The 24,587-nt window shown below is 45.7% G+C and overlaps 1 pseudogene; it reads right to left on the bottom strand.

The window, feature by feature from the left end:
• Positions 1-1,083: 1,083 nt before the first annotated feature.
• Positions 1,084-24,587, bottom strand: part of LOC119962798 — an 84,181-nt pseudogene continuing 60,677 nt past the window's right edge.

Here is a 24,587-nt window from a genome sequence, read left to right as displayed (position 1 = left end):
GGAATAAAATACTAGTTTCATTAATTATGAAACTATCATATTGTAAAAATCCACCTGGTTCACGAATATCCTTCAGTTTGGCCTACTTGTGATTACAATTACAGATCAGCTTAGGTTGACTCTTAACTGCCCTTCACTTAGCCTGACAAGCCAGGCAGTTGCAAGTGGCTCACCATCCCCTGCTCAAGGACAAATGGATTTGGGCAATAAATGCTGGCTTTGCCAGAAATGCCCAGATTACGTAAACAAAGAAAACAATAAATGTCAGAAATTCATCTCAGGAGTGTAACATTAGGATAGGTGAAGAAAAGCATGGTCAAAGAACTAGGATGTGAATAACATCTTTTTCAGAGATTTACCATTGGTTTTAAGATGATTAAATCAAGGTGTATTCACAGCAGTGAAACTCAAGAGTTCAGCACAGAGTTGGCAGCTGACTAATGGCACTTAATACTGAAAAAGGCCTAAAATAGTTAAAATTATTAAACAAACATAATCCCTTTAAGATAATGTAGGAAGGAAAGGCCAAATGTAATTACTCTACAATTAATACCACAGAAAGTGGACTGAACAACTCAACCATCATCTGTGGATGAACAGAATATCAGATTTCCATATTTAGATTACTGAACTTTTTCTTTTAATTTAACGTAGCCAATTATTTTTTTCCAACTAAGGGGCAATTTAGCGTGGCCAATCCACCCAAGTAGCACATCTTTGGGTTGTGGGGATGAAACCTATGCAGACACGGGGAGAATGTGCAAACTCCACATGGACAGTGACCCAGGGCCAGGATTCGAACCTGGGTCCTCAGCATCGCAGTCCCAGTCTAACCACTGCGCCACATGCTGCCCTAGATAACTGAAATAAGGAAGAATGGAAAATAATATATATATAAATGGATTACTTTTCTCAGCAAAAATTAAAATCAAAACTCTACCTTCAAAATGCAAATATAAGCCAAATGACTATTATGCCAAAACTTAAAGCATATAACACAAATGACATTTGCCACTTTGTTTTAAATGATTAAAGTGACACCACAAACTGAATTCCGAGTTTAAAAAATGACTAGTCAACTCGTTTTTGGTCATTTCTTTTTAATCTAAATGCTGTGTACAATAACATTCAAATGAAATAGCTTTTTATTCTGTGCTGATGTTTTGTATAAAGAGCACTTTCACAGAAAGTCTGACATTTTGGTGCAAGTCTTGTGGATGTGCATTCAGCTATGTTATGTGTATCTCCTAGTTATCAAACTGTTGCAGTGAGGAACCATAGCAATTTCAGGTAATAGAAAAAGCTGTAAACATCTTCATATCCTTAGTTTACCACAAATATCTTCCATAAAGACACTTCTTATGGCTATTTAGGTTATACAGCAAAGTACCGGTTACTTTTACTGACAAGATCATTACGCAGGGCGACATTTCAAACCACTGGCAAAAAGTTCTTCAATTAGTTTGCCTTTAATCAATGGCACTTTCATAAGTGTACACCAATCAGCAATGCCAGATTAATTTCAGTGCAGCCAAATGCCAAATTAAATTTCTATAACGTTAGTTGCATAGTCAAATGTCTTTATGGGTTGTGCATACTTGTGCTACTTTAAAATGAAATATTTCCACATCCAGATCAAATATATTCTCAAAAAAGCCACCACTTCTTTGGTCGGTCTGCTCAGGACTGCTGACCATAACTCCTCCTTTCAGCTTTGTATTCGAAGAGTTGTCACACAATGGATTTTACCACTCCCACCAATCAAAACTTTAGCTCTCATGCACATTTCAGTGAACCCCAGAATACAGTAGCTAAGTATCCTTCAAGGACTCGGCCTTGGAGCACAACTGGGGATGGGGGTGGTAAAGAGGGGCAGGCAAGACCGAATGGGTTGATTCCAATGATACAGCATTCAAATTTCATCAGACAAGATTCCATTTTGTTGACAAATTTAATCTGTTTTCTGAGAAATCAATTCTCATCTAACAATTCAGGCAAGTGGTCTCCACATTTTTCATGATTCTAATTCACAGTGAAAATTTCCTCAATTAGAAATGGCTAAATCAGGGGTCAAATATTCCATTAACCAAAAATCTGCTTAAACTCAAGCTGCTGGGAAATAAAAGTTAACTTCTTTCATTAAGATTTCACAATTTAAAAAAAAATATCGGTCTTCCCTGGCCTTACTTTGGCAAGTCAGCCAGAGATTTCCACCTAATGTAGATAAGTTGCTCTCAAATCTGTACATGGTTCCTTCCTGCACAACGGTTGTATTCAGAAATAAATAGCATCTTCTGCTTTCCTGAGAAGATTGTAATTTCATTTGTATTTTCTATGATTGCCACCAGCACACGGACATACAGACTTCCTTTTCTGGTAAGTCACAGGCCAGAATTGGGTTTTTTTCACTCCCCGGTGCAATTTCAGCAGGAGATACTCATGGCATGCCCCTCCTTTAGTAAGCTTTTAATAAAACTACAGAAGACAAACAGTGACTCAAAAGGCACATGAGTAACAAAGCTGCTCTGGCTGGAATCTGTAAACAAGTTTTAGTCTTTGCATTTCATTTATTACAGAACAGACTAAAGTCTATTGGTTTCCTCAGCAGTTAGAATAGGCCATGTAGAGAACACAGTCAACCCATCCATCCTGTTTTAGGATTTGGGCCTAATGGTATACCCTAATAACATTGTTAAATAAAGCAAGGTTAGATAGTATACACACACTTTGTGTTTTGCAGAACAAAATTAATATGGTAGTGTAGCATATAGTACATAACATACTTAAATGACCTTATTCCCAATCCCTCCCCATGTACTTTAGAGTAATTTGTCATGTAACAAACTCCTTTTTTTTTTACAAAATATTGTTCAACAGATTTTGATATCAGATCACCAAGTTGGGACCCCAACATGATCTTTAAACGCCAAGCGTGATTCAAGAGTGTTCTTGCAGTTTGCTGACCACCTGCATTTTTCAGATGTGAAAAGGCCACACGAGAAAGGACCAGACTGGCGGAAGTTAAACACCATCATATTTTTGCAATGCTTCCTCCAACTTCTGAGTCACCTTCTGATAAAAATTGATCTGCTGCTGAAGAAAATGCTGCATTTGCGTCTTGAAGTCTGACACACGAATAGTGTGAAAATGGTGAATTTCTGCCAGTGTGGCAAAAGAAATAGTGTCACAACGTTCACGGACCCCGTCTGCCTGCTGCAGCTCCATCTTCCCTTCTTCGACATGCCGTTTACTCTCCTTTACTTTGGTTAGAGCACCTGTTCCAAAAATAAATCACAGTCAGTCACTTGGGCCAATACAAGGGACAGACCTTACAAGTGAGATTATAGAAACACTAAAAAAACATACAAGGCCATAAGACCATAAGAAAAAGGAACAGGAGTAGGTCTTTCAGCCTCTCGAGCCTGCTTCACCATTAATAGGATCATGGCTGACCCGACATTCCTCATGTCCATTTTCCTACCCTTATCCGTAACCCTAGGTTCCCTTACTGATCAAGAATCTATCTACCTCAGCTTCAAATATACTCAAGGACTTTGCCCCCGCAGCTCTCTGTGGTAAGCAGTTCCAAAGACTCACAACCCTCAGAAGGAATTCCTCCTTATCTCAGTCTCAAGTGGACACCACTTTGTTCTGAGACAGTGTCCTCTGGTCCGAAACTCTCATGAAACATCCTCTCAGCATTTACCCTGTCAAGTCCCTAACAAATCCTATATGTTTCACCTCTCATTCTTCTGAATTCCAATGATTTGAGTCCCAACCTGTTTGGCCTTTGCTCATAAGAGAATTCCTCCATACTGGGATCATCCTAATAAACCTTTTCTGAACTGCCTGCAATGAAATAATATCTTTCCTTAAATAAGGGGACCAAAACTGCTCAACAGTGCTCCAGATGTAATCTCACCAGTACCTTGTACAGTTCTGTAGGTGGGTTATGGAATTCAGCCCATTGTCACATGCACTAGTTTGATTTTATAAAAATAACTCTATAGAAAAGATCAGAAATCTATTAAATACAACATGGAAAAATAGTTACTCTAGAATCTTGGATCAGTTGACCAAACATTACAAAAGGACCAGTTTAAAACGAGGCAGCATGGACAAGCTGGGCTAAAGGGCCGGTTTACATGCTGCAAACCTCTATTATGAGAATGTAGTTACTTTCTCAATGAAATCCAGTTTATATAGGTACTGTGCTCTCGGACCATGACATTATTAACTATCAAATTTATTTGTAAGAAATCAAACACACTGAACTGCTGAGAATACCAACTATCTGAACAGATTTTTATACATGCGTAAGTGACTTAATTTAAAATAACACCCAACTTTTTAAAATTGCAAGGTAACCATATCAAATTCAGATCACTAAAAGCATAAAGGAGATTGTGTTTATTAAGCAAAACATTTCTTTTCACCATTTGAATACATCTAGCATTATCACAGACTATCAAACAACGCAACTAAACCCCCACAGGATATCTAATTCATAAAATCTTCAAATGATTCGAGATTACTAAGCTATTAAAATATAACAACATGAAAGAATGTTTCCAAGAGCTGTTTCCATTTCAAAGGGAGCTCTGTTGGTCAAAAGAAACATCTGCTCCCTAAACGGTGCCTCACCGAGAAGTGACGACACGATGCAGGAAACACTGATTGCAGAATCCCTAAACCACAGAAAGACACATACACGAAGATAATCTACAAATGCAAATAGCTCTACAATTATGCAGTTAGGCTTAATTATACGGTGTTCTCTTCGGGCAATCCTTTAATATGGTAAAAAGCAATTTTATTAATGTCAGTTGTTGAACATCATGTTCAAATGTGATGCCAAAAATAAAGCTCAGTTGTATGTACAACAATCATGCTGTGCTAGCTCACTCACACGTTTATTTCACTTTTCTGTAGGTCAGTGTAAAAGTCGCTTGCAGGTGTTGCCTTTAGGAAGACAAACGTATGTTGTCTACATGGCTTTGGGTAGGTTAATGTAAGAATATTCAGCACAAATGAAAAATCCAGTCAATGCAACATTCACCACTTGCAATTTAACAATACCGTCTACATTTTAAATGTGTGTTCCCTGCAGGTCATCTAATCTGAGCTCAATGAAGTTTACTCTAGTGATTTAAATGGTCAATTAGAAAGGTCTTGACCCATTGGAATGACTTTCACTGATGGTGCTGCGTTTAACCGTCACCTCCGCCCACTTGGCTGTCACCTACTTAGGGCCTTAGATGGAGTGCAGAGTGGAGAAACTTTCCAAGAGGAAAGAAAACACAAATTGGAGATACAGTTACCCAAACTGTTCTTTCCAGAAGCAATTTAGAGAATAGCACTGGTGGACAGTTAGTACCAGGTTTCGGTCCATAATCTCAGCCCCAGATGGCATCCTAGACACCCATCTATGTATCTTTTCAAGACAGCGATCCACAAATAGAAGATTAAATAATAATAATAGCTTATTGTCACAAGTAGGCTTCAATGAAGTTACTGTAAAAAGCCCCTATCACCACATTCCGCCACCTGTTCAGGGAGGCCGGTATGGGAATTGAACCCGCGCTACTGGCATTGTTCTCTATTACAAGCCAGCTGTTTAGCCCACTGTGCTAAACCAGCCCCTATAAAGTCATGAAGCTGGTATATTCAAACAAGATTTTTATATCACTCAAAGTAATGTAATAGAATTTATACATCTTCATTTCAAAGTTATAGTATTCAAACAAATAGGGTAAAATTTCAAAGCAAGATGCAAATATTGTGATTACAACATAGAATTACTTTAAAAGGAAAGAGAACAAAAAAGGATAAAAGAACAAAGAGAAAAAGAAGAAAGGAAAAAACACAGGATGGAGAAAAATAGAAAAAAGAGAAACAAAAAAGTCTGTGAAACTGAAGAAAAGACAAGGAGAAAGAAAGGAGTGACTTGAGCATATCTGCACTCAGCGTGGCTTTAAAAACAGCAAGATAATAAAAAATTAGCTGACCCTAATAGTGGTGTTGCCATCTAAAATGGCCTTCCGCCAAGAACACTGGGAAATTTGGCCAAGCTTGAACACAGACAAGCTGCAGCCTGCAAATATACAAACTGTAGCTCAGATTATGCAGAAACTAACACAGGAAAAAGGCCATTCAAAGGTCTTCTCCTGTCAATCACATCATCTACCAGACACAGCGGCACCCAAGCCCTGCTCTGAACACTTTCAAGCATGGCCACTTGAGTGGTCACCCCAAAATCGATGTGGCAACCCCTGATTGGACTTTATTGATCAGGGGGATGGAGCCCTGATCAATTGATTGACAACGACTCAGAGACCACCCACAAAAAGGGCAGGGAAAATCCAAGTCCGTTAAAAGGCACTGTGCAGGCCATCACTCGCTCCCTCTCAACTGCAGCATCAACAGCTACCAACACCAGCCAAGACCAAGAGCCCACGCCGTCCACAGAAGGACGACAACAGAACACAGACTACCTACAGAACTGCAGCCTCCATCGGACTACTGGAACCAGATACGGCCTTATTCTACTCTGTATCTGCCGGTCACCTGGAAGTTAAGTCAAGGTCGTTTAAGTGTGTTAGTTATAATCCAAGGTGCATGATGTGTCATTAATTAAGTAAACAATCTTGTGTATATCAAATAAACTACCATTGTACTAAACAAATTTGTGTGATTATTTGTCCATTGTATACGGGTTAAACACACTGTGGTTATAAAAGAGCAACAGTGGTGTAAAAACAAAATACTGCAGATGCTGGAAGTCTAAAATAAAAACAGATAACACTGGATAGACCCAGCAGGTCTGGCAGTATCTGAGAGAGAGAAACAGAGTTAATGTTTCGAGTCAGCGTGACTCTTCTTCAGAACTGAAGAGGGGTAGAAAATAGTGCATTATATAGAGGAGGGGGGGGGGGGGGGGGGTGGGACAGAATAGAAGGTTAGTGGAAGGTCAGAGCCAAAGAGAGATTTACAAACATGTCATGGACACAAGACAATGGGATTGTTAATGATGGCTTTAAAAACAAAACATTACTTTATTGCCCACAAGACGACCCGCGAGTTGGGCTTTACCTCCCTCCCACTCCAGATGACCTCTAACACAAGAAACATCCAAAGGAGGTTCATATGCAAACATGGATATCCAAACCCAGAAAACCATGACACAGGAAAGCAAAGTAGTACCTGATAAGATCCATATTTTCTGCTGTAAAAAACAGACCCTGCTCTGAACCATAAATTCAAAATCTTTCTGGCCTTTAACCAAAATACACAAAATCTTGAACAAACATATCAACCTGGGCCCAATAGTTTGTCTCAGAATGAGAATGTCATGGGTTTAAGCCCCACTTCAGTACATTAAGGACACTTCATTGGTGGGATTCGGCGTAACGGAGAATCCCACCGGTGGGTCGAGGCAGAAAAGTGGCGCAGAGGGGCGGAGAATTCAGCCCCATAATTTGAATTTACTGTCTTTCAGATAAGACATTAACACCGAGGCAGACATTGAAGATCTGTGGCAGATCAAAAAGAGGATTTCTGGCATCCAGGCCAACAGTTATCCCTCACCTTATTGCTATTATTTGTAATGTGCCACTTAACAACAACATTTCAACATCCGCTACACTTATTGGTTGAGAAACTTTGATTAAAGAACATTTTGGACATCCAATAAAGTTAAAATTCACTATAAATTGAATGTGAAGGTGCAGCAGAAGATCAGCCATGATTGTATGGAATGGTAGAGCAGGCTAAAGGGGCCATCTTGGATTAGTTTATGTGGGCTGATTTGACTATGATTGAACAAAGATAGGTGGTTTATGCAAAATGTAACATCGTGAACCTAGCTGCAAAATTTTGCTAAAGCAATTGTTGCAAAAAAGTATTTTACAAACTTAAGAGTCAATAGTTATAAATGGGTTTTATTTTGTACCAAGCAGTCAAAAGCAGTCTTGGTGTAAGTTCAGATTGGAGCTGCAATGAGACACATTACATACAGTTCTGAAACTGAACAAAACACCACCACTGACATAAGTCAGTGAAACCAAATATGTTGGAGGGGTACAAAAAGAACATTATAACCCTGGCACAATATAAAATAAAGTAGCAGTGCAGAATTTCAGAAGAAAATTTATACATCTGTTGACTCAAGTGCTTACATGGATTCTGAAAAACAAAACCTCAAAAGTTTAGATATGGCACGATTTAACTGGGGAAAAAGAGAGCCCCTTTTTGGGCACGTTTGGAGGTGTGTTACGCGGCACTGCGACCTTGCTATAACATGGGACTCCTTTGTGTTCAGATTTTTTTTTCCGGACCTTGGCAAGGAACGCCTCACCGAGGCCGCACGTACCTTCATTTCCCGCATCGTGGAGCTCCTCAGTACAAGGGATCGAAGCATCCCTTTTTAAATGCCGCCCTGATTGCTCAACCCACCAGTGTGGCCTCTGCGCCCCTACCCCCAACTTACTGGTTAGTGGGTGCTCAAACCCCCCTCACCTGACTTCATAAGGGCAGGGCACCCCTCGGCCCCATCCCCGACAACCTGCCACCCAGGCACAGCCAGCGCCACCAGGACCTTGTCAGTGCCAAGGTACCACTCTTCCCAGAGTCTGACCACTTGGGGGCCTCCGATGGTTTCTCCCCCCTCCCCCGGGACCATTATAGCTGGCCTATGTTTGTGGGGGCCAGGTGCTAAACGGTGAGGTCTCCCAGGTGTGGACATTCGATCCCGGGCCTTGGGAGACTCTGGTGCAGACATATTTCAGTGAGCCGACCTGCTTATTTAAATATGCAAATCTGTATCCCACCCAGTGAGGGCGAGATCCAGATCACAACAGAGACATTGCAATGTCTCTTGTGAAATTTAACAGCCTCATTGCAATGAGTCAGACACGATGAGGCCATACTATTGATGTACCATCAATTGAACGCGAGACGAGTTGCTGAACAAAAGTATGGCTTTAATATACTAGATGCTAAGCCCTGCGGTCGATTACAGTAGAAGGACGACCGCCGGGAGTACTGGGTATTTATACCCCGCCCTGGAGGCGGGGTTACCTCAGCCCCTCGACCAATCGGGGAGCCGTCACATGACTGGTCTCAACCAACCGGTCGAGAGGCACATGACCGATCAGGGCCAATGGTAAGCCGGTGTTCTGCACCAATGGCAGGCAGCTCTGCTAATCATACCACCACAACTATCGGGCCCTATGATTCTGGGCGTGCTTGTCCAGAGAGGGATTTGAGCTATCCTACACACAAGTACGATGATAGTGTTCAAACCAATCTGAAGAGATGATAAAATGCTTATAATATAATAATCTTTATTGGTGTCACAAGTAGACTTGCATCAACAGTGCAATGAAGTTACTGGAAAAATCCCCTAGTCGCTACACTCCAGCGCCTGTTCAGGTACACAGAGGGAGAATTCAGAATGTCCAATTCACCTTACAAGCATGTCTCCCGGGATGTGTGGGAGGAAACCGGAGCACCCAGAGGAAACCCACACAGACAGGGCGAGAACGTGCAGATTCTGCACAGACAGGCATTGCAATGTCTCGGTAGTGATCTGGATCTCACCCTCACTGGATGGCGAAGACGACATGCCAAAGAGCGATTTTTCCCATTGCACTTTATAGATGAGAAATATGCCCTGTAAAAACACATTCGAATCACTATTGACACACAGTGTACAAAACCTTTTCCCAAAAATAAAGGATTATGGGCAGAATCTTATGAATCTCCTTGGAGTGAGAAATGAGATAGATGTGTGTGATTGCTTAATTGTACGCATGGCCAAAAATCACCTTCCTGATGGTGGGATGAAACCATGGTATTAAGTTGGCAGTGGATTGAGTTTCAAGTTTAGGAACCTCTTTTTAATACCCTCATGTCATGTATGTTCATTAAAAAGCAGCCTCACCAGAATTAATTGTACCTTTCCAATTAAGTAATCAACAAACAAGAATCAAATGCCTTTAGATTCACAACTGCTTAAACATGGTATACAGCAGGTGAGGTATATTTCCTGGTAGCTTTGGACCGAGCAGAAGCTGTTTTTTCTTGTATGTGGAGCTTTGTTTAGCTACTATTGAGGAGACATTGATGACAGATAGGATGGGAGCAGGCAAGGGGAGATGGAGCATGGCTGACCATGGGAGGGAAGCTCAAGGGTGATGGGGACCGGGGGGGGGGGGGGGGGGGGGGGACTGTGGAGGTTCAACAGAAAACAAGAGCTTTATTTAGATATGTTGGTAAAGGCTGTGATGTTACGCTATCTAGTTACTCGCGCAAAGGGCCAATGGCATCATCTCCAATGATGTCACGCAAGCTTTCTCTTCAAGTGCCTCTGTTCAGCTACAAGGCTGCTGGCAAGGAATCACTGAAAATACTATAAATACACAACTGGAGTATGTGGTCAAAGTCACAGAAGGCAGAGCAAGGGTAATGGAGTGAGAGTCAAGGGTGATGGAGGATAAGTCAAAGGTTATTCAAAGAGGGGGCAGGGTGACTGTTACAGTCCAGGGATCTGAATGGCCGGTAGAAGAGGGGCTGGCAGCAGCCCCAGGGATCCAGGTGGAGACAGGGTTACAGCAGTTGCAATTCCCAAAACCTCCTCTCAGATAGTGAAAATAATGTTCCAGGCTTTCATGAAATTATTGCCTGTTGCTTTTTTACAAAGCCATCCAGACCTTTTTCCCCATATGGTAACTGTCGGGGTGTTAACTTCCTGTCTGTCCCACCACATGTTTTGCTGTGCTCCTCATGCACGAACAACTACAAGTTGGCCGCTGCGTGATTGTGCGTGGCCATCCCGCCTACAAGTACTGCTGCCAACAACCTTGCTGCTACCAAAAGATTCCAACCTACATGTATTTGTTAACTTCAAAAAACATGCATGTACATACAGACTTTGCACAGAACTAAAGAAAAAGCAGGAATTCAAACTTTCAAGGGTGTATATCACTCAAAATGTTTTCCCCAGTTCTCAAGTGTACGATAAACAAAAAACAATGTACTTTATTTAATTCATCAGCGGGACATGAAATACAATGGCACTATAATCAGGCAATGTCTCTTTGACCAAGAAAATTCTGGAGGATAATGAGCTTGGCAGATAACTGACATTCCACTGTAAATGAGACTCAAAGCCCAAGCAAGGGCAGCTGCTTTGACTCGCTAGAAAATTTGACTCAAATTCAAATCATACCCTTGCGAACTAATCATAGGGCTGAACAGTAAAAATACATCACATTCTGAACAGGAGCAGTGCTCAATATTTCTTTAAACAAAAAATGTAATAAATTACCCAAGCAAAGATCAAGTCCGTGCCACACTGGAGCTTTAGCTCTTTGGCATGTCGCCTTCGCTATCCAGTGAGGGAGCTCAGTCTTTTAATTCTTTAATTGAATTGGGCATCATTGCCTATACCTAATTTCCCTTGAAATGCCGAGCATGCCATTCAGTTCAAGGGCAGTCAGGAGTCAACCATATTGCTGTGGATCTGGAGTCACGTGTAGGCCAGGCCAGGTACGGACGACAGGTTTCCTTCCTGATACGAACACGAGTGAACCAGATAGGTTTTTACGACAATCGATGACCGTTTCATGATCACCATTCCCGAGACTAGTTTATATTCCAGATTGATTAATTGAATTTAAATTTCACCAGCTGAACTTCCAGAGTGTCCCAGCAATCTCCCTTGTAAAGTAAACTGGACTAATTAATCAAATTAACAATTTAACAAGTTAAATTAATGTGATAGCCCCTTTGCAGGTCATTGTAACAAAAGAAAATCTTAAAGGAAACTTATCAAATCAAAATAAAATAGAACTTTGGGGGCCAATAATACACTCCAGCCCCACAGTTCCCAGCAGTCACAGAAGGCCTCAAGCACGCCAGTGGAAACAGCATGCTCCACCTCCCAAGGACATCCGGTCGTGAACATGGCCGCGGAAGAGGCAGACTATCGGTGAATCGCCCTTCAGATTCTTCTGAACAATTGTGAAATTAACAAGACTAATTAATCAAATTAACCTAAGTGACAGCTCCTTCATGGGGCACTGCAATAAAAGGATAAGGATTTAAAGGAAACTGCAATGAAAACAAGATGTTGATTTGGGAACCAATAATGCACTCCAGCCCCGCGGTGCCCACCAGTCTAAGATGGCCTTAAACTTCCCAGTGGACACCACATGCTCCCTTTCCAAGGGCACCAGGTTATGAACATAGCCGCAGAAGAGGGGCATTCAGTCAAGGAGTCTCCTTTTACATGGTGTTGGTAATTAGTTTAACAATTCCCTTCATATGTGTAGCTGTTCGGTGGCACAGTGGTTAATACTGCTGCCTCAGTGCCAGGGACCCGGGTACAATTCTGGCCTCAGGTGACGATCTGTGTGGAGTTTGCACATTCTCCCCTTGACTGAGTGGATTTCCTCCGGGTGCTCCTACAGTCCAAAGATGTGCAGATCAGGTGGATTGGCCATGCTAAATTTCCCCTTTGTGTTCAGGCATGTGCAGGTTACGGATATGTGGCGGGATGGACAGGGGAGTGGACTTGGGTAAAGTGCTCTTTTGAATGGTCGGTGCAGACTTGATGGGCCGAATGGCCTCCTTCTGCACTGAAGGGATTCTATGATCTTAGCAATATAATTAACAAACCATTACCAGCAGTCGTGCTGTAAAATCAGTGTGGTTTGTTTGAAGAAAGAGAAAATGTTTAAAGATATTATCTCCACTTTTTAAAAAAAATCAGCCAGCTAAATCAGTAATTGTTTTCCTGTGGTGAGATAACCACTGTAGTTATGCGTACTGCAGTAGGGGGATGTATGCCTGTACCTGTAATACAGGTTCCTCTGGTAAGCCCCTGCCGGCTAGCTCCGCCCACAGGGAGCTTGTGTATAAATATGTATGAGAGCCACTCAGACCCTTAGTCTACAGTTGCAGATGGAAGGACAACATCGTACAACAATAAAGCCTCTATTGAACCAGTCTCTCGGCTTTGAGTATAATTGTTAGCGCTACATTTCCACAGCAGCAGCTGCCTGCAGGAGTTCAAATATGTAATTGATTCCCGACTCTACAATTTTAAGAAGTGCAGTAATGATCAAGGAACCAAAGCCTCAAGCCTCCACATCAGGGTGAATATGAACAGGAAAAGGTGTGAAAGTAATGAAATTGTAAAGCCAAATGACACCTAGCTGAGATTTTGCCATGTACTGCACATGTTTTCCTCCTTTGTGCTTACAATAGCTCAAATATATTGTATGAACTTGATAAATGTAGCAAATTTACTAAGGTTCATAATTAACTGCAGTAAACACCAGAAGTGACCACTGCATGTTGCCGATGAATCCTGTCATTTACCAAACTGAACATCCAGTACCAAAGAAGAACTAGACGCAAAGAAAATACATAATTACTTGCAAACTTGGCAGCTTGTCACTGCCCAACAGGGGAAGTAACTTCACCCAGCCAAACAGCAAGTACAATTTCCAAGCCAGCTCTGTAAAGAGCTTGTGATAATTAAAATGCGCCATTTACCAATATAATTTAAACGGTGATCCGTTGACCCTACAATGAAGATTATCAGCGTACGGCCAGCTGAGGATCATTCGGTGACTCCCTGAGGAGTGAAGAATCCAGAAACTATACAGTAGAAGTACTCTTTCAGATCGTGGCAGAGCTCTGGATTCAGTTCAGTCACTGATAGTAAACATAGAACATAGAACAGTACAGCACAGAACAGGCCCTTCGGCCCTCTATGTTGTGCCGAGCAATGATCACCCTACTTAAACCCACGTAACCCGTATACCCGTAACCCAACAATCCCCCCATTAACCTTACACTACGGGCAATTTAGCATGGCCAATCCACCTAACCCGCACATCTTTGGACTGTGGGAGGAAACCGGAGCACCCGGAGGAAACCCCGCACACACGGGGAGGACGTGCAGACTCCACACAGACAGTGACCCAGCTGGGAATCGAACCTGGGACCCTGGAGCTGTGAAGCATTGATGCTAACCACCATGCTACCGTGAGGCCCCCTAAATGCTAAATGCTAAAAGTGACTATTTTTTTTTTTTACTATGCAGTCTGCCATCTCAAATGTTTTTCTAAATATAAAGCATTCAGAAAACATTATTTCAACTCACATATAGCAGCATCTAGGGATAATCCATTTACCCGAATCGCTTGCAGCTTAGAGTCCAAGTGTTCCAGAATTATTTTTGTGACCAGCTTTACACTTAACTGAGGAGCTCCATTTCCGAGATGACTGCAATTTGATTTTTAAAAGACAGTTCGGATGCATTCTACCAGGTGATTAGTACATTGGTGAATTTGATTTGATACTGCCCATTTAAACCATCCTCTCTCCACCTCCCACATCCCCTGCATCCTCTACATAGTTAGAAAGAAGGGACATCCTGGAGCTCAAAGCTTGGGACTCCAGATAAACAGGTCTTTTACACCAGTGGTTCTCAAACATTTTTGGTTGAAAGCCCCATTTTCAAATGGATCCATAATCAGAGACCCCAGTCTAAATTATGCCACAATGTGGAGATGCCGGCGGCATTGGACTGGGGTGAGCACAGTAAGAAGTCTTACAACACCAGGTTAAAAATCCAACAGGTTTGTTTCAAACACTAGCTTTCGGAGCACTGCTCCTTCCTCAGGTGAATGAAGAGGTATGTTCCAGAAACATATATATAGGCAAAGTCAAAGATGCCAGACAATGCTTGGAATGCGAGCATTTGAGGGTAATCAAATCTTTACAGATCCAGAGATAGGGGTAACCCCAGGTTAAAGAGGTGTGAATTGTCTCAAGCCAGGACAGTTGGTAAGATTTTGCAAGTCCAGGCCAGATGGTGGTGGTGGTGGTGAATGTAATGCGACATGAATCCAAGATCCCGGTTGAGGCCGCACTCATGCGTACGGAACTTGACTATAAGTTTCTGCTCAGCAATTCTGCGTTGTCGCAGAATCCAACTTGCAAAATCCTACCAACTGTCCAACCAACATAATTTAAACTGTTGACCTTTCAATTAACAATAATCAGCACAAGGCCAGCTGAGGATCATTTGGTAAATCCCTGGAAAGTGAAGAATCCAGCAACTACACTGGAGAAGTATTCCTTCACATCATAACAGAGCTACTGTCTATTTACTGCTTTCAGTTACTGATAGTAAAGTGATAAAGATTTAGTTTTACTATGTTGTCTGCCATCTCAACTGTTCTTCTGAACGTAGACAGTGATGAGGCAGTCCAGACAAATCAGAGATAGAGGATAAGTGACTCCACCTACATTTTAGTTCATTTGTTTTTGATATGGTTAAAGATTTCCCAATCGGGACGTCCGGTGGCGGCGATGCCTGAGTGAGCCGCACATTCAGCAGGCTCTCACTCCGGCGGGGCTTTGGAGCTGATTCCCCGCGATAGCGGGACCTCGGGGGCGGCAAAAAGGCTGCCGTGAAAGGGCTGGAGAGCGGGCTGACAGCGATGGAAACGTGGGAGGCCAGCAGGTAGGGGGAAGAGAGAGAGACGGAGGCAAGGAGCAGAGGAAACGGACCTGGAAAGTAAGATGGCGGACCCACGGAACTTCCTTCCTCCAGGAGAAGAAAATAAGTTTTGGAGTTGCTGAAGCAGGACAACTTGGACCCACTTCAGAGGCTGTAGCCCTCTAAAATGGACACCGGTCTACAAAATGGAGAACTGCTAAGACTGCAGGGAAAAACAGCCATAGTAAGGACACACAGCTTGCAGAAGCATTTAGCATTTTGCACGTACAAAACCGGTTTCAAGGCAGTTGCAGAAACCCAGCCAAAGGTGCAAATAGGAAAGCGATCTGCATACTAATGAGATGATACCGGCCCAGTCCCAGATACAATAGAAACATTTTAAGTATCGATTGATACTTTCTATAGCTACCCAGCCAGAATGGCGCCAGAGAACCCAGGTCAATGACCCCTGGGAACCGACCCCGCCATCGAGGAACGACTCCAGGATAGGGGAATTCGAATGATATCAATTGGGAAAGACCCAATCGATACCTAGCAGGTGAAAGAGCCCGCCCCAAGGGGCACGGGCCTCTGGGGACCTATAAAAAGAAGGTCAAGCACATGATTCGGTCTGTTGCTTCCAGACTCCGGCCCAGATCTGTTGCTTCCAGACTCCGGCCCAGGTCTGTTGCTTCCTGACTCCGGCCTAGGCTGTTGCTTCCTGACTCTGACCCCAGCCTCCAGATCCTGTCTTTCATCACCGGCCGTTGAGCATCAGCCATCTTTCAGTAAGTGCCAAACAACGATCGCTACATGACCCAGGCATTGCTTATACTCTTGCCGACTATTAGTGAACAGAAGGTGCAGCCCAGAAAGGAACAAAGGCCTTGTCCCCTGACCTTGCTGGTTCCTACTTAGATAAGTATTTAGTCATTTAATAGTAGAAATAAGTATTAGTCTTTTAGCGTGTGCATGAGTATTTATTATATCTGTTATAATAAACACTAATTGTTTAGACTTACTGATCGGTGTTTAAACTTATTGCTTTGAACTTGACCTTGATAACTTGTGACGGTGTCTCTGACGGCACATGGCGACTCCTGAGCATAGATACAGATACAGAGCCAAACCAGTGTTAAGCACATGTCCTTTAAATGGAGGCGTGTTAATCACACTAACAGTAGAACGAGCAACAAGGCCCAGAAGGTAAAATTTAAGGAGCTGGGCGAAGGAAAGCGGCAGCGAAGGCGCTGAGTAGCGGGCTGCAGCACATGGAACAGCGAGAGTCCAGAAGGCAGAAGAAGAAGGAGAAAAAGGGACAGAGACAAGGACCTGAAGAAACTTATCTGGGACCTAAGATGGTGGACACACGGACCCCGGACTCAGCAATCCAGCAGGCGCTGGATAACATGCTCCAGGTAATGAAGTCCAGTTTTGAAGCGCTGAAGTGGGACAGCTTGGACCCAATCCAGAAAGCGGTGGATCAGCTGAACCAGAGGCTGGGTGCGCAAGATGTTAACGTTAAGGAGCTGGGAGAGGCGGTGGAGGAGCAGGCGGATGCGCAGACGGTTGCAGCGCTAGAAGTTGACGGCCTGAAAGAGCGACAGAGAAGACTGCTGGACAGAGTGGAGGAGCTGGAGAATAGAGTCCGCAGGAACAATCTGAGGATGGTCGGCCTCCCGGAGGGGGCGGAGGGAGCTGATGCTGCAGCGTTTGTAGCAGACCTGCTGAAGCAGCTGATGGGGGCCGAAGCCTTTCCGCGACCGCCGGAGCTGGAGGGGGCACACGGAGTGCAGGCAAGGCAGGGGCGGCCGGGCGCCCCCCCCCCGCCCGATGGTGATTAGGTTCCACAGGTTCGTGGACAAGGAGCGGGTGCTGCAGTGGGCAAAGAGCGCCAGGAGCAGCACGTGAAACAACAGTGTTCTCCGCATTTATCAGGACCTAAGCCAGGAGGTGGCTCGGCGGCGAGCAGCCTTTAAGAATGTCAAGGAGGTGCTGTTCAAGAAGCACGTGATGTTTGGTCTGCTGTTCCCAGCTCGTCTATGGGTCACGCACAAGGGTCAACTACTTCTCCGAGCCCGAAGAAGCGATGGATTTTGTGAGGGACCTGGGGCTGGTCCCGAAAGGAGGCCCCAAGGACGCGAACTAGGGACCGAGGATTACTGTGGGTAGGAACGCCGAATGTGCCTGGACTGCTGCTCAACGGTTGGCTGGGCCAAAGGGGCCAAGCGGAACATTTGGGACTCTTTCCTTTGTTCAGGGACATTGGTTTGGGGGGTTAACCCCCCCCTTTCCCCTTTTTTTGTGGTCTCTCTTGTTTCTTATGGGGGGCTTTTGTTTTTTGGGTTTAATTTTGTGCTTTTCCTCTTTTTTCTGGGGTTTTTTTTTCCTGTTTGGGCTGGTTTGTACTTTTTGTGCAGCTCGCAGAAGACACCGGAGCCGGCTTGCCCCAGTGGGTGGGAGAGGGGGATGGGGCGCCGGGGAGTGGGGAGGAGGAGGGGGAAACAATGGGAATGAGACAGGAAGGCGCCGGAGTGTTGAGTCACCGGGCTAGCAGATTGGCTAGTCAAGGGAGTCAGGTGGGGGGGGGGGGGGGGGGGGGGGAGGAAGGTCACAGCCAGTAGATGGCAGGGGTGGGGGTATCGGGGGATGGGGTTGGGGAGGGGAGGGGGGGTTGTTCTGCTGACGGGGGAGGGACTTGAAATAGGCACTGGAAAGGAGGTCGAGGGTGGAGGCAGCCAAAGGGCGGGCCAGGAATGGCGCGACGTACGGGCCAGGGGCCGGCCCGAGAAAGGCTATGGCTGACCGGCGGGGTGGGGGGGGGGGGTGGGATGTGCCCCCCGACCAGGCTGATCACCTGGAACGTCAAGGGACTGAATGGGCCGGTTAAGAGGGCGCGGGTGTTCGCGCACTTGCGGGCCCTGAGGGCGGACGCAATTATGTTGCAGGAGACACATCTGAAAGTGTTTGACCAGACCAGGCTAAGGAAGGGCTGGATTAGCCAGGTCTTCCACTTGGACTTGGACTCGAAGTCCAGAGGGGTGGCAATCATGATCAACAAGCGCGTGCAATTTGAGGCAGAGGGCATATCCACAGACAGGGGGGGCAGATACCTGATGGTATGGGGCAGACTGGAGGGGAGAAGAGTGGTGCTGGTGAATATATATGCCCCGAACTGGGATGACGTGGACTTCATTAAAAGAGTGCTGGGGAAGATCCCGGACCTGGATTCTCGCAGGCTAATAATGGGAGGGGACTTTAACATGGTCCTTGACCCGACTTTGGGTCGGTCGTGTCCCAGAACGGGTAGACTCTCAGCAATGGCAAGGGAGCTGAAAGGGATTATGGAGCAAATGGGGGCAGTGGACCCCTGGAGAGAGGGACAGCCAACAGGAAGGGGCTACTCGTTTTATTCGCACGTCCATAAAGTATATTCCAGGATAGATTTCTTTGTACTAAGCAGGGACTGTATGGGGGAGGTAAAGAACACGGAATACTCAGCAATTACCATTTCAGACCATGCCCCGCATTGGGTGGACCTGCAGTTCGGGGGAGCGAGCTATCAACGCCCGCAATGGAGGCTAGATGTGGGACTGCTGTCGGAGGAGGGGATCTGCGAGAGGCTTCGGAGATGTATGCAAAATTACCTGCAGGTGAATGAACGGGGGAGGTCTCAGCGGTGACCCTGTGGGAGGCGCTAAAGGCAGTAGTGCAGGGGGAGCTGATTTCAATTGGGGCCCATAGAGCCAAGGCAGACCGGGCAGAGATGGATAGATTAGTCAGGGAAATTGGTCGGATAGATGAAGAGCACGCGGAGTCCCCGGGGAAGGTTTTACTCAGGGAGAGGCAGAGACTACAGGCGGAACTGAGGGCTCTATCCACGAGCAGGGCCGTGGAACAGCTTAGGAAGGCGAGGGGAGTGGTGTACGAGCATGGGGAAAAGGCTAGAAGACTGTTAGCGCAGCAACTCAGGAGGAGGGAGGCGGCCAGGGAAATAGGTGGAGTGAGGGACGAGGGGGGGGCGCAAAGTGGAGGACCCGGCAGAATTGAATAAGGTATTCCGGGACTTCTATCGTAAGCTGTATACTTGAAATGAAATGAATGAATGAAAATCGCTTATTGTCACGAGTAGGATTCAATGAAGTTACTGTGAAAAGCCCCTAGTCGCCACATTCCAGCGCCTGTCCGGCGAGGCTGGTACGGGAATCGAACCGTGCTGCTGGTCTGCTTGGTCTGCTTTAAAAGCCAGCGATTTAGCCTGGTGAGCTAAACCAGCCACTTCGGAGCCGCCGGAAGAACCGGAGGGGATGAAAAGGTCTCTGGACGGGTTAACATTCCCAATAGTAGGTGGGGGGCGAGTGGAAGAGCTGGGGGCCCCGATTAGAGTAGAGGAGGTATTGGGGGGCCTTAAGGCCATGCAGTCGGGGAAGTCCCCGGGGCCGGATGGATACCCAGTAGAGTTTTATAGGAAGTTCTCTGAGCTGGTGGGCCCGGTCTTGGCGAGGGTTTTTAATGAGGCAAGGGACAGAGGGACCCTGCCGCCGACAATGTCACAAGCCACCATATCACTGATATTGAAGCGGGGTAAAGACCCGGAGGTGTGCGGGTCCTACAGGCCAATCTCCCTGATTAATGTAGACGCCAAGCTCCTGGCAAAGGTACAGGCGGGTAGAATGGAGGACTGTGTACCGGAGGTGATTGGGGAGTATCAAATGGGGTTTGTGAAAGGTAGGCAGCTGGCGGCCAATCTGAGGAGATTGCTCAATGTGATAATGATGCCCCCAGTGAGTAGGGAGGTGGAGGTAGTGGTGGCAATGGACGCCGAGAAGGCCTTTGACCGGGTGGAGTGGGACTATCTATGGGAGGTGCTCGGACGGTTTGGGTTCGGGGAGGGATTGGTGGATTGGATCAAACTATTATATCAGGCCCCGAGGCCCAGCGTCAGGACCAACAGAGAAGTGTCGGAGTACTTTAGGTTGTACCGAGGGACCAGACAGGGCTGCCCGCTCTCCCCGCTGCTGTTTGCGCTGGCCATAGAGCTGATGGCGATTGCGCTGAGAGCCGCAGAGGGTTGGAAGGGGATGGTGAGGGGCGGGGTTGAACATAGGGTTTCTCTTTATGCAGACGACCTGCTCCTGTATGTGTCGGACCCAGTGGCCGGGATGGGAACTATACTGGGAATGCTGAGGAAGTTCGGCCAGTTCTCAGGATACAAATTAAATACGGTCAAGAGTGAAATGTTTGTGGTCCAGGCAAGGGGCCAGGAGAACAGATTGAGAAGGCTACCGTTTAGGCTGGTTGAGGAAAATTTCCGGTATTTGGGAATCCAGGTGGCACGAGACTGGGGCAGGCTGCATAAGTTAAATTTGGCCAGGGTGGTGGAGCAAATGAAGGGAGAGTTTCGGAGATGGGATGCACTCCCGCTGTCGCTGGCAGGGAGGGTGCAGACTGTAAAGATGACAATCCTCCCTCGATTTTTGTTTATTTTTCAGTGCCTCCCGATCTTTATCCCACAGTCCTTCTTCAAAAGAGTTAACGGGATGATCATGAGCTTTGTCTGTGCGGGAAAGTCTCCGCGGGTGAAGAAAGCGATGTTGGAGAGGAACCGCAGCGAGGGAGGGCTGGCTTTGCCGAGTCTGATCAATTATTACTGGGCGGCCAACATCGCTATGATAAGGAAGTGGATGGTGGGTACGGGGTCTATTTGGGAGCGGGTGGAGGCGGCTTCATGCAGGGGCTCCAGCTTGGCAGCCCTGGTCACGGCTCCTCTACTGCTGCCGCCGGCCAAGTACACCACTAGCCCGGTAGTGGTGGCGACCCTGCGGATATGGGGCCAGTGGAGGAGGCATTTGGGGGAAGATGGGGGCGTCTGTCTGGGCGCCAATCTGCGACAACCATCGGTTTGCCCCCGGGTGTATGGATGGGGGGTTCCGAGTATGGCGGCGGGCGGGGGCGGGAAGGGTGGGTGATATGTTCCTGGAAGGGAGCTTTGCGAGTTTGAGGAGCTAGGAGGAGAAATTTGGGTTGGTAAGGGGAAATGATTTTAGATACCTACAGTTGCGGGACTTTGTTCGTAGACAGGTCCCATCTTTCCCGCGCCTCCCGCCAATGGGGATCCTCGACAGAATAGTCTCTAGGAGGGAAGAAGGGGAGGGTAGAGTCTCGGGTATATATAAGGTGCTCATGAGGGAGGAAGGGTCCCAGACAGAGGAACTGAAACTTAAATGGGAGGAGGAGCTAGGCGGGGAAATGGAGGGGCTGTGGGCAGAGGCCCTGAGTAGGGTAAATTCGACCGCGACATGTGCTAGGCTCGGGCTGATTCAATTTAAGGTCGTTCACCGGGTCCATATGACGGTGGCTCGGACGAGCAAATTCTTCGGGATAGAGGACAAATGCGCTAGGTGCGCGGGAGGACCAGCAAGCCACGTGCACATGTTTTGGGCATGCCCTAAGCTGAGGGGGTACTGGGAGGGATTTGCGGGGGTCATGTCCCGGGTGCTAAAAACAAGGGTGGTGAGGAGTCCAGTGGTGGCAATTTTTGGGGTTTCGGAGGACCCGGGGGTCAAGGGGGAGAAAGAGGCCGATGTTTTGGCCTTTGCTTCCCTGATAGCCCGGCGACGAATACTATTGGCGTGGAGGGACTCAAAGCCTCCGAAGACTGAGTGGTGGCTTGCGGACATGTCGAGTTTCCTGGGTATGGAGAAAATTAAGTTCGCCTTGAGGGGATCTGTGCAGGGGTTCGCCCAGAGGTGGCAACCATTTATTGACTTCTTTGCGGGAGAGTGAGCGTCAGCAGGGGGGTGGGGGGAGTAGAGTAGAGTAGGAGGGAAAATATGGCGGATAGTACCGGTGGGAGGGGAGCGGGCTTGTGCAATATGTTACGATTGAAGTATTGAAAGTACGTGGATGTTTGCACATTTTTGTCTTTTTTGCTTTCTTTCTGATGATGTCTGTAACTGTTTATAAAGCCAAAAACTACCTCAATAAAATTGTTTATTAAAAAAAAAGATTTCCCAATCATCTCACAGATAGTGCCCAATCATAAAACAGCCATTGCAATTAAACATGGTGTAATTGCTGGGAACACACTAGATTATTTAATATATTTTTAAAATAATTTCCCCATGTACAAAAGGGGCTCTTCCCAATCCTATTACACAGCATTCACTTGAATGTGACATCCTCAGGATATTTCACAGACCTGTGCAAATCCAGTCCAGTTGATCAGCCTTTTTCAGTCAAGGGATTTACATTGGGTGCTATGTAACAGCTGTGCCATGCCAGAAAATCTTGAGAGAGGTCTCCTGCGAGATCTATCCAGCTCATTATGACTCACGAGATCTAATAGGATCCAGCGAGGTGTCGCGATCTGGATCCCGCCCACTGAGGTCGGGATCCAAATTTGCATATTCAAGTAAGTAGTCCGCCTCACTTGAATAGGTCGCCGCTGGATCTACCCAGTGTAGACCTGCAAGGCTGGCAGGGTGCCAGGCCAGCAGTGCCAAGGTGGCACCCTTTCCATTCCAGGGATCGGGCCATGGGGTGCCCTGCCTTACGTGGTGAGGCGAGGGGGGCTCGAGAACACCCAAATCGGTAACATCTGACAGCATTATAATGATGCATGCCCACTGCCTAGTCCAAATTCAATGTGCCATCAAAAGTAGCTGACCTCCCATTGCCATGAAACATAGGAGATTCAGGGTGGACATCTTGTCAGCTACTTGTACAGGTCTAACAAAATTATGATTAATTTATACAAAATAAGCTTGTCTTTTTGTTCTTTCTTCCTTTCCCAACTATGATTTTCTTTCTCACTCTTTCTTGCCTGTGTGGGAGATTATGTTGGACCCCAGAAGTCTCTTAAAGGCCCCCAGGTACCCGCAGTTCCCAGTTTAAGAACCACTATACAAGCACAACTGGGAGCAAATCTGGTCTCCCTTCATAAAGTTCTTTTATCACACTAAGCACCACAGAACCATAATGCAGAAAGAGTCAAGTTGCAGTATCATAAATACAGAGTCAATTTGTTGAAAGTGGAACTCCAAAGAAATGGACCTTTAATTTCCTCAATATATGCACCGAGACATACATAAACATGGTCTTAACTAATTACGTGACCAAAATTAGAATGCCATGCCACTCACCAAAGATTAATATATGCATAACAAAATGGAGGTTCTGGTCTTACTATTGTGAGACTATATACTTGGACTGCTGATTGTAAAGGGCATGAGCTATAGCAGAGACATTACATTTAAAATAACTAGAGATCTGAAATTCGTAACACCTACTGTAGGTACACAACTTTACAAAACAACCTTTAATTTTATATATCCTAGATGTAGACTACCTCTCTCAATAGCTGTCCATTGTTTTATCATTTTGTTTGGAAATTAAATTGGTTTAGTCCAATCAGATAGCTTTTCTTTTTAACACCATGTAATTGTGAATATCGAAAGGAACGTGTGATCTGATACTCTTCTGTCTCTGCAAAGTGGTGTCCACCACAGAGATGCAGTTGAAACCAGCAGAGTAGGTCAGAATACATAACCCATCACTGCAACTGTGGTTAAAAGCACAAAGTGCTGGAGATGCTGCAGCTGTGGTTGAGACGTTAAAATACTGCCATTCTCACATGTTAACTGCAGCTGCCCAATACACACCACTAGAGCCTTCACAGGGGTGTTGCCTCATATCTAGTTCAATGACTTATATTTATATTGCGACTTGAAACGTGTTTTATGAAAACATTGCAAAACAAAATATGATACCAAGAGGCATAGGAGATATCAGGGGAGATGGCCAAAAGTTTGGTTAAACTGGAACTCATTAAGCAATATCTTAAAGGAGGAAAGCGAGGTAGAGGGGGAATTCCAGCGCTTAGGACCCAGGCAACCAAAGACATGGCCAACACTGGAGAAAAAAAATTGGATGTGATCAAGAGGCCGGAATTAGATGAGCGCAGATAACCGGGGTTGTAGGGCTGGAAGAGATTACAGTAAAGGGAAGGGGCAAGCCCCCTTGAAGACAAGGACACGAATGTCAAAATCAAAATGTTGTTCGACAG

Source organism: Scyliorhinus canicula, chromosome 3 (assembly GCF_902713615.1).
Source record: "Scyliorhinus canicula chromosome 3, sScyCan1.1, whole genome shotgun sequence".
Taxonomy (NCBI): Eukaryota; Metazoa; Chordata; class Chondrichthyes; order Carcharhiniformes; family Scyliorhinidae; genus Scyliorhinus; species Scyliorhinus canicula.
The sequence above is the reverse complement of the archived record's forward strand: the minus strand, read 5'-3'. Positions and strand labels throughout refer to the sequence as shown.